The following is a 15,781-nucleotide window of genomic DNA, read 5'->3' on the forward strand; positions in this document are numbered from 1 at the left end:
AGCTACTAATTCCGGACCGAGAGCTGTGCAAATTTCGTGACGCTCTTTTAAGAGTTTTTTAGCCTTCAAACAAACAGTTTATTTGCTTCATAGTCGTAAGAAACTATTCAATATTTACAACAGCATGAAAATGTATTCTTTGTTTCATTTTTCAGTCAGTGATTCCACGACAAATTCACTTAGCATTGTCCTTGAGTTAAATCACGATTTGATTCAACGTCTTATGTCATGTACACCGGATGACATCACACGTGAAAAGCGACTTGACGTGAGATCAGAGATGCTGTGAACCGCCGCTGGTCACCGGTCATGCTCTGGTCATCGTGGTATAATCAGTGGAGCCGAAAGGATACTGTCATGAAGTGTCAACAGCTCTAACATACTCGGATCAGAGGAATATTTCACATTAAAGCACCGGCTTTAACCCCATGCTAACGAAGGAGAGTACTACAAGCAAAGCTTTAAAAAGCGCAAACGGTTCACGATGAAAAGGGGTTTTTTATGTGATAAAATTTGAATAGCAGGTAACATTATTCAGAAGCAAGTACGTTTTCCGACGATTATACATACTTAAATTTTCTGAGCTCATAGCTTATAAAACAATTAAGTACAATCCGTTTCTACATTAGTTTGATTTAAAAAATGAATTAATGTATTAGTCCAAAAGCAGGTTTGCTTGAAAGTTTTCTTTTTTCATTTCAAAATATACTTAGTACCTATTAAAGGTATTAATTTAATTAGTTTTCAAATAAATTCACAAACATCAGTATTAATATCAGTTCCTACCCAATATCCTATAAATAAAGCATTTGATATTAAGCTTGACTTTTATTAATTTTCTTTGATAATATTATTTTTTTGGCTAGTGTAAACAACTTTGTTTACACCACTATTTCATCAAAAAAGGATTGATGTTTCAAAACCAATGGTTTTTTCATCATTATATTATTATTTGTTTTTTATCAAACTGAAGTATCTATAAAATATTGATTTATATTGTTACATACACTTTTGACATATTTTTAAAAAATAAGTCGTTGTTCCCACAATGTACAGTTTAATTTTTTTTATCTGTATTATTAATCTGAACCCTTTTCCCATGGTGTAATAGTAATCGACCAGTCTACATTCCAAAGGGCTATTGAAATTTTCATAGAGTTATTTAAACAAACCATTTGTATCGAAGATCCATCTTATAAACATATTGGAACAATGGCTTGGAAAGAATCTTGTTATTATTTTATAAACGTGTCTCGTAATGGAGATGATATCAACGTCGTGACTAAGCCCGAGAAGCACCTTTAAAAAGTAAAAAACACTTGTGAACACAGCACAAAGAATCCAATGAACAAGTATACGGTATTGTATTGGATATTGTGAACTATTATTTTGTCGTGGTTAAAGTCATGATAGAAATGTAAAAATACTAAAAAAAGCGGCAAAGATTCGGATCAATGTTTAATTTCAACTCTGTTAGAAATTTAACTGTTATTTTCTTATTTGTTAAGATGTAGGTATTTTTATAATAAAAAACTATGAAGTACCCTTAAAAAGTATTGAAAAAACACCTGTGAACACAGCACACAGAATCCAATGAACAAGTATTCGGTATTGTATTGGATATTGTGTACTATTATTTTGTCGTGGTTGAAGTCATGATAGAAATATAAAGATACCAAGAAAGTTTGACAAAGTTTTAGTGGTGGGTTTACTAAACCTTTTCCTGAATGTGGTAAGTTTGTTTGTTGTTCTTTTTCTAGAATGTTATCTTTGTCAATAGATTTGTTAAATTAATGTTACGAAAATGAGAAAATCAATTTGTCTTCTCCACATACCATTATAGATACTAAAACATTACGTGCGGTTCTTTATACCCTCACGCAATCTATCCGCAGTCCGCAGATATAAACAAAATTAAACTAAACGCTACGCACTCCGGTCTGCGTAACATCATCTAGAATTTATTATAGTCATACACATTCATGGTGATACAGGGGTAAAGCTGTAAGTATAGAGCCAAAGTGATATTGAGTTATAGCAGTAAAATAAACAGAAACTTCCACGACCCAAATGGGGAGAAGGCAAAACCTGAAGAGCCGGTCTGGCCGTTTCATACAACGCTGTCGTAAGTTTCGACGCCGGGTTCGGTCGAGTCACTAGGCGGATATTGGCGCTGTTCATTTTTACACACGCGTGCAAATTGTACAAATGACCATCTTTCGAATATAACACTTGTTGTGAGATGTTACTTAAAACATCCATTTAGCATATTAGTTGGGTTAAGAAGGAAAAGAATATGCAAAGATAAGGATTGAACTCAATGTGCCAAAGTCATATTAATTTTGTATCCGAAATCGTCAATGCTGGATGGAATACGATTCGTAGAAAGATATGGGCTGATAATGATGAGAACATTCCTTGATCACTTGGAGTTTGATGTAATTGTACGTAAAATGGACTACAAATCGTAGTATCTATGTTGGTATTGAGTAATTAAATGTTGAGCACTATTTTGGCGCAAAATTCATCTGAAAATAATTTAATCGTATACGTAACTAAAGCCTATAATTAACTCAGTTGATTTGTCTTAAAATGTCATATTATAACACTGGACTGTTTCTCCACTTGCAAGTGGTAGTCAGCATATTACATGCTCTCCCCTGGTATGGAGGTATTTCTTGATGATCGGAACCGTTCATCCCAAGAATTACTGTTACGTGTGACTCCTGATCGATATACCTGAAGTTGGCGACAGTAGTCACCTGAAGTCAGCTACCTGACATGTGTACGTACGTCAATATTGATTCACGATCCACCTGTTTGCTTTTCTTTACCTGTTTAGGGTACATCTCCTATTTGTATTATCTTCCTATTTGAATAGCCTGTCATTGAACTCTACAACTCGAGATCCCGATCAAGTCAGCCGATAATGGAAGCTAACTAACTGTCAATCGTTATGCTCTGGCGTTCTTTCCACACCGTTAAGTATGTCAAAACAATTAAAATATGAATTGGCATACCGTATTTAAATACAATATGTTTATTTCAACGTAAATAACAACATTAAAAGAGAAGTTTATTGCATTTCGCTTGGATTGCAACAACGAGCCCCTAGGCGTTTTTTTGCACAATATTTCAAGAGATTTCTTTTGGTGCAATTATCAATGGTAGTATATTTTTTGCTTCAATGTTTCCCCTATTTTATAAATTCTATGAAAAGTACCTGCAATCTACCGACTCGGGTAATCTATTGTCACCTGCGGAGCTCTTCTGAAAGCTCACCTCATAAAGCTCGCACGTTTAGATCAAGGTAGTATACAAAGTTCTCCCACTTACTTTTGGGTGTCGGAAGCCTCACAAATCCCCCGGGGAAGAGAATAACTCCCTTCTGCACTGTACTGCCACCAGGTTCAAGCACTTGCAATGCTTGTAACCATCCAATCGTGCACTAATTATCCAAAGAAGATGTTATTTACCGCGCTGATTACCACGCTGAACTCAGGCTACCCACTCGAGGAGAAAAAATAACACATTTTTAATGATGGTTCAACAAACTTGCACTTTATTTACTTGTTGTATTCACAAGGGTGGTTAATGATTGTCACAGAGGTGGTTTTATATTGATTGATTGATTGATGGTTCTTCCGTGTTAGTTAACTAAACTAAGTTAAAGGTAGCAGAGCTCCTGGCTCTCGGCGCGCCGATTCGAGACTGAGACGGTGTAGCGGGTTTACTGAGGCGGCCAGGTAGCCGAGGTAAGTAAGGTGGGTGAGGTGGGTGAGGCGGGTAAAGGAGGGAGGCGAGGTAGGAGCTCTCCAACTCTCCATACAATAACCTGTACAGAACAGGTATATACTTACTTACGGCACAACCGCACAGAGATACGGCCTGGCAGGGATACATGAGTGGAAGCGCAGGAAGCTAAAAGAGAAAACCTTAAGATTTTAAGAAAATAAAAAGATAGATGTTACATACTCCTGGATTCATTGTATTGATACAGACTGTATCTATTGCCAGTATCGAACTTGATCCGTCCGATTACTAGCAGAGCGTCCTACCTACTCCAGGCTATATTGACCACTTCAAGTCTTAAAGTGAGAATGTGCTTACAACAATTCATTAGCTTTCGTAGCATATGCCATTTATATGAATGGGTTTGCGTATTTCATCACAAGTCATGAAGGTATGCAACGGGTATTCCCAGTAATTCACTTCAAAAATCTGAAACAGAAAAATCAGAAAAAGAAAGGTCACATATAGATCTGGAACCCAGGACTCTCGCCTTGCCCCGGTCTTTTTCTGATTTTTTTGTTTCAGATTTTCGTTTAGGAATCGCTAATATTGTCTTCAATAATTGATTATTCTTTCATTTCAATGTGTCAAAATAATCTGCTTAAGATGTATTGATTGTAATAATGTTGCCGTATTTAATATAGTTTTCCTGATCTGCAGAAAATATTATGTAGAAAAATGAATTACAACATGGCTTAGAATGTTTTTATCGTGAGGTTGCATCCGAGCACTCCCGACAGTACCCATAAACATTCATTATAAAGGCACCGTGAAAGAAACTGGCTATCGACCTCTCACTTAACAAACCTAAATCTTGTGTCTCCCTTTACTTCCAACCCGAGCTTTGGTGTCTGACCGAAACACCACTATTCCAGAGAGAAGTAAACTTTATCTGTTTCTTTGCTCGCTAAAATTCCTGAGTCCTGACGTAGACACAAATTTTTAAGATAAGTATAAAAAGCTGCAACCGTCTCAGTCTATTGCCATAAAAGCAACATTAAAATAGAAAGAGAAGACAAAATACAATGCGATATCGATCAAATCGATTTAGTAGGTTGCAGCCTAAGTTTTGGCATCAGCAGACAATCAGTTGTTTGTAATTTATCTCATTTATTGCATAGTTCTCGAGTTGTTGAAAAGAGACGGGTTGTTTCGCGAGGTGCATTCCAAAAGTCGGTCTGTGTGGATCGTTTGGCGGTCAACTAGTCCCGTCATATTTTTTATGCTAATTGCGCATTTTGACATTGGTACGGGATGCGAATTGAAAAACCCTCCCGAATTTTGGTTTGCAACTAGTTACTTTAAACAAAATAAAATTTTTTAACATTCTAACTTATTTCTATATATAAAATTAGCTGATTTCTATATTCCAAGAAATCTTTATTTGGGCGGTGAAAATATAAAAAATAATATTATTTGGTATAAGAGATTTAAGGGTTGAGTAATTCAATCTATGATTTTCTTGAAATAACCTAAAGGAGTGTACGCGTAATTTTTGGTTTTTTGAATTACAACTGCATTTATCAACAAAAATAAATTTACCGTTTTGTACTTTGAAGACTATTCTGTATGAAACCACTGAAAAGTAACATTCCAAAAGATGTGGCTTGAAGGGTTTTATCAAAAACAGCCGAATATTATAATAATATTTTATAGTAAGATATTGAAAGAAGAGTAAATGCAGGTAACTCCATTAATGGAGGACTGAACGCAGTTGGCGCTAACAAAAAATTGTCCAAAGAAGCGAAGTTAGCAGTCCACAATGGAGTGCTGGTACCTACCCTGATGTATGGAAGTGAGGCATAGAACTGGCAAAGAAAGGATGAAAGTAGATTGAATGCTGTTGAAATGAGATCCCTGAGGTGTATGTGTGGTAAAACCATGTATGATCCTGTGAGGAATGTGGAGATTTGCAAAGAGTGCAAGGCTGATGCAAGCGTAATGAGTAAGATCAAGAAAGGGACGCTTATATGGTTTGGGCATGTAGAGCGAATGAGCGAAGAAAGGAGTGTAAGGAGAATAAACGATGCAAATGTGAATGGTAGCAGAAGTCGGGGACGCCCGAGGAAGACATGGCACGATCAAGTGAATCAGATACTTCAGTCGGGCCATGTCAAGAGTCAGAACAATAGAAGAGTATGTATGAGACGATGTATGAATGTGAATGAGGCAAGGAGTGTGTGCCAAGACCGAGTTGTTTGGCGGTCCGTCCTCTCTGCCTACCTCTGCGGGAAAACGGCGTGATGGTTAGTTAGTTAGTTAGTTATAGTAATACTTTTATGTATTTTAACGACAAGGTAAGGTTTTTGTAAGATTATCTCAATTTTATTTTAGTAATAATTATTTCTATGGATTTATACAATCTGGATGAATTATAGCTTGAATGAATGGAAATGATTTATTTTTATACCAATATGCTATAATATACCTTAGTACATGGGTTTCGGTATTTCCTAAAGACGTAAATCGGATGAAATATAGTCATTGAAAATAATTTAAAAAGTAGAATTGGATTTTGTATCAGAATTTTGTAAGAATTTGTCATTTTGATTAACGTAAATTGAATTTTTTTTTCTAACAAAAAAGTGACTGAATCATCGATAATCGATTTTTCCCGCTCTCCAAAATAAGTAGGACTAAATAAGTACTACCTGCTACCTGTTTCTCTTTCGGACGTAATGAGCTTTCGAATGGTCACAAAAAATGGTACAGGTAAGTACCCAAAGTTGTAAAAATCACTAAAAAAACTGAAAAAATATACCGCTCTCCCGAAACTAGTAAACAAAATAACAATGGTTCATGCAAAATTTACCATATTACATGATTCCCATAATGTTAATTTTAGTATAATCGAGTTATATAATCCTGTTAGAGGGATAGAGTCTCCTTTCTGTTAACTACATTACGAAGGTTCTTGTTTAACCTGTGTACCTGTGTACTTGTGTAATGAGTATTCTTATAATCACATTATCATATACATAAGGTCATTAAACACATTGGTTACTCAAATGCGACTAATCAAGCTGGCCAACATAATGACACCATAAATCAAAAAATATACATTCATCAACCCAATGGCTTTTTTATTGTTTTGACTAATGTGATTAATCGACCCAATACATTCATAATGACTCTCTTAAATAAGTAAATATACATATATTCATAAACCCATTGCCATAATACCTATAATGACTGCATTCCAGTACAATGATCGTGGCGATATTTTCTCTTTACGACTATTTACACTTAACACAATAACTAACACCTTACGCTTAACGTAAATGGAAAAATGGTTATGAAAATACCAAAAGGTAAATGGAACGGCGCGGCGCGGTACGGCGCGTTACGTCGCGTCATGTTGGTTTGCTCCTCAAGTAAATTACGGGAAGTTTGTAAACTGTAAACCCGCAAAGTTGTAAACATTTCCCGTGCGTCTCACCTACCAATCCAGTGCTAGTGACACATATTCGGTCCCGTTATGCAGAAAGCTCGGCATTTTAGCATTGCGCCAGTTCACCACGTCCATAATGAGGCGTGCATTTCCACCGATCGTTATGTAATTATGTCGATCGATAACTTTTGGAAAGTAGGTGAACTTAATAATAATGCATTTCTGCTTAGTGACGTATCTGTGCATTTAATATTGAAATTAAACCAAATTTCACCTTTTCTTAATGTTTGTTCTTGAATATTCTTCTATTCGGTATTGAAACTTGGGCAAAATAACCTAATTGATAATATAATTGATGTGAGTGCAGTTCGCTGAATTGTTTCAGGTTGCGGTCCGCAGTCAACTGAAAAGTGTTGAGATTTCCTTGGTGATCAAATAAAATCACCAAATTTCGATAGGTTAAGGCATCTGAAGTAAGAAGAAAGTCTAAACTTTTCGTATTCCTTTTCAATATCAATAGCTCAAATGATTGAAATAACACTTCGTTTTAACATTTACTTAGGGCGAGATGCAAAAAATGCATTGATCTTCAAAATTAGTTAAAATAAATATACCTGTGCAATATTTTCCATGTTGAGTTAACGCCATGTTGTTGTATCAGAAATACCAATTCCGGCAAATGTTAAAAATGAAAATAAATGCTTGTTTTTCCATCTTCCCCGACGTAAATAGTTGTTTTTTGTAGTAATTAAGTTCAAACGAAGTATAGTTGAAGAAAGTTTTGTGGGTTGCAAATCTATAACAAAATTTCATGATAATAATTTATTTAGCAGCCATTTTCTATGTTCCTGTAAATGGAAATATCGGATTTTGCAAACAGGATACTCCTGTGTCTTGACGTTACCTTTGAGATCTTGAACGATCGTGATCTCCAACTATTTTACATCTTCAGTAATTTTTATTTTTTTTAAAAAGTAACTCAAACATTCCCGGGTTATGAATAACCTGAAAATATTTGAAAATCTCCTACTACCACCACAGTAAGCTGAAAATGTTGCTTGTGTTGTGATGGAGAACTTAGCCAGCCGAGGAATTGAACACACTACGCCTGGAACCTAAACGCGATGTCAAATCGGCCACCAACCGGTCATAATTGTATATTTATACAATTTTTAGGATAAACGACTTTTACAATGTAACATGTAACCAATATGTTCAATGAATTCAAGTACATATATTTTATTGGAGCCTCTGAAAATTCCAACAAAAACTTTATGCCTTTTAACCAAAATGTAGAAAACCGTCTTTATGTTAGTAAGTGACTTTGGTCGCATGCCTATATCACACGCTCACCTTAAAGGCGGACATAATATTTTGTGAGTACTCCTATCATAAACAAATATTTTTTTACAAAGATTATTATTTAATTGTTGCATTATGTCTTTATGACTTTCGGTCGGGATGGAGAATGACGGGAGAATTTTATAACCCCTTAAAGCGCGGTATATATTAATCAGGATACTGGTCTTCATCCGGATATGAATACACCATAAAAACTGTCAGTTGTGTTCACACTTCATTTCATTGAATTGTCAAAACACTACGCGGAGCTTTATTTCATTGTGTTTCGTATGTAAAACCTCAACGCTCGGGTAAATATGAAACCTGCCGTGTGGGTGTTTTTTTAATGGCAATCAATGTTTTATTATCGATCATGAACACGGCAAATTGCTATACATAAAAGTGGTTTTATATTTGTTTATGGATCTGCTGTTTGCGTGCTTATTGCGTTACGATTTGGGCCGAAGAAGAAGGTGATTTATGTATGTGGAAATGATAGGGAAAAAAATATTGTCTGAATGGTATTTTATTGCGTATTTACCTGCACGATGTAGGTAACAAACTACCGTAAAACCTATAAAAAATAGAATTTTCAGTAGTCTGTGGAACAATTATTTCATGGGTAAGCGCAATGTTATCATAAATTAATGTAAGTATAGTATTGCAATGCTTTGGATTATACATCGCGTAATGTTAACATTTTTCTCTAGGATTGATTTCGAAATAATGAGCTTTGGTGGTTGGGTTAGGTTAGGTTAGGTTGGGTTATATTAGGTTAGGTGGGCAAGACAGAAGAGGGTATGTAAAAGTTACAAGAAAGTTTTTTTGGGAACTCTACTACCACCACTTAATGCCTACATGACATCGATAAAAGAGATGGTGCAAACAATTTTGTTCTATTTTCCAAAAATGTAATCTAAGAGTGTTTTTTTTACTATACTGAGGTCGGATGGGGAGGAGGAGGGGAAAGAGGAGGGTGGTATTGAACCCCCTAACTTCCCACCCTCCCAAATACTTGCTCTTTATACAGGCATGAACCATGTAGGTACCCAAATTTGGTGGTCGTGAGATTCTTAGGTATAACCCACATTAAATTTATGAAAGAATGTTATAAAATAAACCGACTTATATTATTTTTTTAAGCAGTAATTCCGCCAAGTAAAAAACAACACATATTTAGTGAATACAAAAATGTCTGTAAATTATACAATTTTTGATTTGAACGTCGGTGCCTTTCTACCCAGGTAAGGTAATTACTTCCTTACCTGCGCCTCTGAGAACGCACTTCGTAGAATAATAAATCTCGGAACTCCTATTGACACGGGGTAGTTTTGTAAGCCAACATGCTATAATTAGGGGTTGTTTGGTTTCTTTGGTGATTAGAAAGAGTTCTTTACAATGGCCCGCAAATATTCACCGAATCCTATTATCTCGCACACGTCCTCTGTGTTATAAAATACATTTCAAATAACACCCAACTTCCCCATGTTTCCAGCAACAAAGAGTCGGGGAAGATTCGCAGATTGTAAAATCACCTTCTAGGATAATTTCTTGAAACGGAATTAAATTAAATACTAGACCTGTTGGTGTAAAGCTATATTGTTGAAGACTGGGAATAAGGTGCTAAGCTGATTTTCGTGAAAATGGACCTGTTGATGTGGGAACTTTGGGAGTTTTGTAAAAGTAATTGCGGCGGTCTTATTGTATTTTTATACTTTAATATTTTTAATAATTAAATATTTAACAATCTAACTAATATTATAGATATAGATTTCAGAATTGTAAAGTTTACAGGTCCGCAGATTCTATAATATTAAAAATCTGCCGATCTTGTATAAATCGCAAGTGCATCTATTAATTAAGATCCTAAAACATTGATATTTTGCTATGCACGCAAGCACCTAAAACCTAAAAATATATATTTTGTGACCAGACGGTTTTTTCGGTATTTGGATTGGAATAATCTTGTAATGAATTTTGTCCATGTAATTACATTTTTCCGTTCATGCTAATTTCGCACCTCGTGAAATTAATCAACGAATTAGATACACAAATGACATCATTTAAAAAAGCAAATACAGAATTCCTCGCAATCCGCACCAACCGCAATAATAATAATAATTGAATTTTGGAGTGTTAAGATTTAACGGTTATAATTTTGATCAGTCAGGAATATAAAGTAGGGGCCTCCGAATGGCTGAATTAATTAAACGCTATTTGTCGGCAGACTTATTATTATTACATAACGGTGTTCGCTTTGGGTGACTGAAATGGTTAACACATTCCAATCCTGCTAGGGATCGGCTTCTAGCTTCATTAGACAAGTACATAACACTTGTTCGTGGACCGAAATATAGCAGAAGATTGGGGCCGTTTGGATATCAAGGCTAGGGATAAATGTAAATCACCACTTCGACTTTTATTATTTCCAAGTTCCCAGGATGTCCTGTTTTCAGAAGTTAATTTAATTTTGTCATATCTGGTGGGTACCTACAAACAAGAGTCTTAATTGACACCAATAGTTCAAAATAACTCAGGAATTCCCATTTTTTGAGGAATTTTGTGAGGTTGATAGAATTTGTGGAGGGTGAAGAGATAGAGAAATAGGTCCGGCTCTGAACCAAACGGTGCAAGATGCAAGTAACAATTGCACACCTTGTCAAAACCAATAGATGCCCAGTTAGGTAATCACTGTAATTGATAATATACGAATGATTCTTATTTTTGTGTAGCGCCGTTTTTATGAAAAATAATCTCAAGGGCGATGTGTTAGGTGTTAAGTATTATCAGCGCCTTGGCAATTCGGTACCGGTAACGGACTGCTCCAATTGTACCTGTGAAGTGGAAAAGTGAAGGAGGAAGTGTGGAAAATTCAGATCCAGTCATTAGAAATGTTCAGAACTGGCTATTGGTAAAGGGAAGGAACGATTGCAAAGAATGTCTCGTGCCATTAAATTAAATTAACTGCTCTTTTATTCCATTATATTCATATGTTTTTTTCTTATTTTTATATATTTTTTCTCTCTCTTATTTCTGTACCTATATCATAACATCTTAACATTGTAATCTAAAGAAATATGGCTACCATAATACGGACATGTGAATAGTATGGTGGCTGTAGAAAACAAAAAACTGAAGTCATTTAAATTTTTATGAATAAAGAAACACAAAAAAAATATATATATATACCGACCGGTCGGTGGCCGAGTTGACATCGCGCTTGGGTCCCACTCAGGCGTAGTGTGTTCAATTCCTCGGCCGGCTAAGTCCTCCATCACAACACAAGCAACATTTTCAGCTTTCTGAGGTAGTAGGAGATTTTCAAATATTGTCAGGTTATTCGTAACCCGGGAATGTTTGTCTTTATTTAAAAAAAAAAAAATATATATACATATATATTTTTTTTTTTTTTTTAAAAAGAAAGACAAACATTCCCAGGTTACGAATAACCCAACAATGTTTGAAATCTCCTACTACCACCACAGAAAGCCGAAAATGTTGCTTGTGTTGTGATGGAGGACTTAGCCAGCCGAGGAATCGAACACGCGACGCTCGGGTGAGACCCAAGCGCTATGCCCACTCAACCACTGACCATATATATCCATATCCATTTCGACTAATAATATTTCGATTCTAAATGACGGTCTCTAACCAGAGCAGATATCTTCCACGAAACTTAAGATTTTTGATTGGAAGCTGCCAAAATTTGACGAGACGAGAAGAAGAGAGATTGAAGGGTTTTTAGATATTTTCGAATTGCGGAATAACAATTTGAAGTGTTCTCTAAAAAAAGTTTTTTAAAATAATTAAATGTTCCAGTAGGGCTGAATCGTGGGTGGGGGTACCTAATAACCTGTCCGGTAAATACGCGATAGGTATGCATAATTCAACTTATTTCTATCTTTACCCTTTACGAGGCCCCCGGACTGAGGATGTTATATAACTCATTGAAGCATTCTTTAGTGTTTTATTGTAAGTTTTGGCTTTCAAATGGGGCTCGCAAACCCAAACTCAATGCAGGGCCGTCTGGAGATTTTTTTCTCTTTGAAATTCTCTAGCACCCCCCCCCCCCCCCTTTGGTTACAAAAATGATAGGCCTCCCCGAGGCTTAATACGGCCCTGACTGAGCTGATTATAAAAAAGCAGAGCGATGCTCACAGCTCATTTCGAATTAAAACTATTTTATATTTTAGAAAAAAAAAAATACAGTGTGTGGCAAGCCTACGCACGACGGAAGTGAAACTTTAAGTATTCTTCTCTCTCTCTTTTCATTTCATATTATTATTATTCAGAATGCTGTACATTATAGTTTTAAAAAGCATAAATTTATTTATAGGCGTGTTGTTAACAAATGAACGTTTAACTAGCTTCCTAATATTGACATATTTATAAGAAGCATGTGATAAAAAAAATTGAAAGTTATAAAAATATGGGATTCGAACCCGGGTCCTGCACAACGAGTGTCGAACGCTCTGCCTCTAGACCGTGAGGAGAGGTATCTCGCGCGACGAGAACCGCGTATACAACGTGTACTCCTATCACATAACGTCTCGTTAACGCTTTATATAGGGTCGAATCGAAGATATATCGGCAGCGTGAAGTCATATCTGTCGTTTTTCAAAATATTTCCGTATATTTGTCCGTTTTGGAAAAGATCTATCGTGTTTTAACAGTCTCATACCCCTATGGAGTCTGAATTTGAAAAACATTTCTAAATTTTGAAAAACTCACTAACGGCTGTGTTTTTTACTAAAAAAACTTGTCACGCACGTCTGCGAGGGTAATAAGTCGCGTTATCGGCCTTGATTAGAAATTTAAATGATTCAAAATAACAATAATTAATCAAAATACCGAGCGACTCTACCGGCTCGATTTGTAAGCTATATTTCGGTCAAAATATCTAAAAGTCGCATCACTTTTCCTCGTATTAAAAAAATCACAAAAAGAAAAAAAAATTTAGTTAAAGCGGGGATCGAACCTCGGTTCTTCACGACGAGAGTCGGGCGCTCTGCCTCTAGACCGCGAAGCTTAGTTTGGAGAGTGACCTAAACTAGGTATATAATATTAGCTAGGCTGCTATAGCGAAATGATCACGGTTTTTCGTGACGGTCATGAGTCGGTTTTACTCCGGTCCTAGAAAATGCATAACGCGCGTAAAGAAGTTTCACTTCAAAAACTTTATTTTCCTCGTCGTTTTGACAACATTTAACCCAGTACTGACATTATAATTAATTAGTTATAAATAATTCAAGCAAATACCTACTTAGCCGAAATATCCGAAAAAGTGAAAAGGGATGTGAGAAGCCTCACGCACTAGACCACGACGCGCCGACATCTTATAATGAACCACAAAATACGTATTCATGTATGAGATACGTTTTCATGTATGAGTTACGTGGCCGTATACGAAATATGCAAGAGTTCATTCTCTCGTGTTCAGGTGTGCCGAAGTGCGCGGCCCGTGGACATTGCTGACCTACAAATAGAACGCCGCGGCATTCCATCAAACAGGGAAATTGTTGAAAGTTCGAAATCGTACATGCTAAATACTTACTTGATACATTCGTAAAAGAATTAAATTAGATATTTGTTTCATTATTTTTCTATTAGTTTATTTTTTTATTTGGAAAGTTATATGTTTTATTTACTTTGAAAATATAACCAAAAGCTCTCACCTTGTTCAACTGTGATTTGAGCAAGAACGAATAAATGGACGCACGGAGAAAAATTAGTAATAAAATTCTCTTTAAATTATTCGTAATCCGGTTAAAAACGGGATTGCAGGCCGTTTCTTGTTAAACTTTTATTACATTCATAATTTATCGAAACATCTGTTCTTTGCATCGAATGGCCTGCAGTACCGTTTTTAACAGGATTAACCATTTGAAGATTCTTCTTTAATGATTCTTAATAAATTAACAATATTTGACTTAGGGTCGGGAGGCATAATACTATTTATATTATGCTATTTTATCTATTAAACCTGAAAGTTCTATAAATGTACATATTTTTTAAATATAATTAGAACCGCTTGTACATAAATAAGTAATGACCTCCGTACCACGGTTTTAAATAGTAGGTAACAATTAATTTTGCACGCCCGATTTTCGCTTCTGAACCTTTATTCGGATTGACATGGATTAATTATTATTTTTAATTTTGAAGGACTTGCTATTTTTAAAACACCTCTAAGAGTTGACTGCAGAAGATTGATAATTAAATTGTCATTAGTAGCTCAGTGGTGTAGCTATTTTATACACGTATTCACAAAATTACTTATTATTATCTGGGTTTGGAAAATTCTTATTAAGAATTTTTCTGTTATACTATTTAAATATACTGTAAAACTCACTATGAAGCTATGTGGTTTGGTCAGTAATAAACAAGGCATTATTGTTTCCGCTCTTCCACATTCTTGATCTAAAAGTTGTTTGGTCCAGCCAATGCATTAATGATACTGCTTCTCTTTAATCGCTTACACGTATTCATTGAAACACGTCAAACTGCATAATGTTTATATTTTCCAACTCTATTATATTATTCATATTACTCAAAAGGACTCAGTTCTAAAAATCAGAAAATAACAATAATATTTTAGCCTTAAAAATATTACCATTCATTGAAAGAATACTCAAAAAGATTAAACCAAACCACTAACCATTAAATTTGCTTATTTTGATCTGCCTTCCATCTGATTGTCTGCCAAAGAGGAATTTTGTAACTTCGCCCAAAGTATTGATCTCCGTAAGATTAATGCAAACGACATAAATACAGCCACCGAGTAAAAATGGTCCATTGATTACTCTAGTAACACTGATTTGGTATGTTTTTTGAACTACGTGCCTCTGTTTTATTAGCACTTTTATCAATTTTTTATTTCATTTTGGTTCAGCCTAAAGTTTGTATAGAAAGTGACCAGTGACCTACAGGTTTTGATGCGCTGTCCCCATTCAGGTGGATTCCGGCATACCTCGGACAAGCTTCTTGCTTCAGCAAGAAACAAAGCAATCAATGATATAGAAAGAGCCGACAATTTTAATACAACATTACAAAGATACAAGGGTTTTAAGTAGAATTTTTGACAAGTGTTCTTGCGCTTTTCCATTCATGGTTTGAGGACCTAGCAAGTCCTGTTAATCATCCATCGCGGTATGTGGACATGATTTCTCTTTTGGTGGAAGATGCCATAATCAAATATTAATAAACGTCATTTAAGGCAGGGTTTAATGACATAGGATAACGGGATAAGCGCATAGA

General features: G+C 35.4%; 1 protein-coding gene across 1 annotated transcript in view; it reads right to left on the minus strand.

Annotated features, from left to right (window-relative positions):
- The window catches only part of uif (sushi, von Willebrand factor type A, EGF and pentraxin domain-containing protein uif), a 115,849-nt gene extending 112,150 nt beyond the window's left edge, over positions 1-3,699 (minus strand). The window contains exon 1 of the mRNA XM_089632408.1: positions 3,337-3,699. The gene's annotated coding sequence lies outside the window, so the exon portion shown is untranslated. The remainder of the gene's footprint in view (positions 1-3,336) is intronic.
- Between the last annotated feature and the right edge of the window lie 12,082 nt (positions 3,700-15,781).

The sequence above is a fragment of the Hesperophylax consimilis genome, chromosome 6, assembly GCF_061612785.1.
Source record: "Hesperophylax consimilis isolate HC1 chromosome 6, BYU_Hcon_1.0, whole genome shotgun sequence".
In the NCBI taxonomy this organism is placed as follows: Eukaryota; Metazoa; Arthropoda; class Insecta; order Trichoptera; family Limnephilidae; genus Hesperophylax; species Hesperophylax consimilis.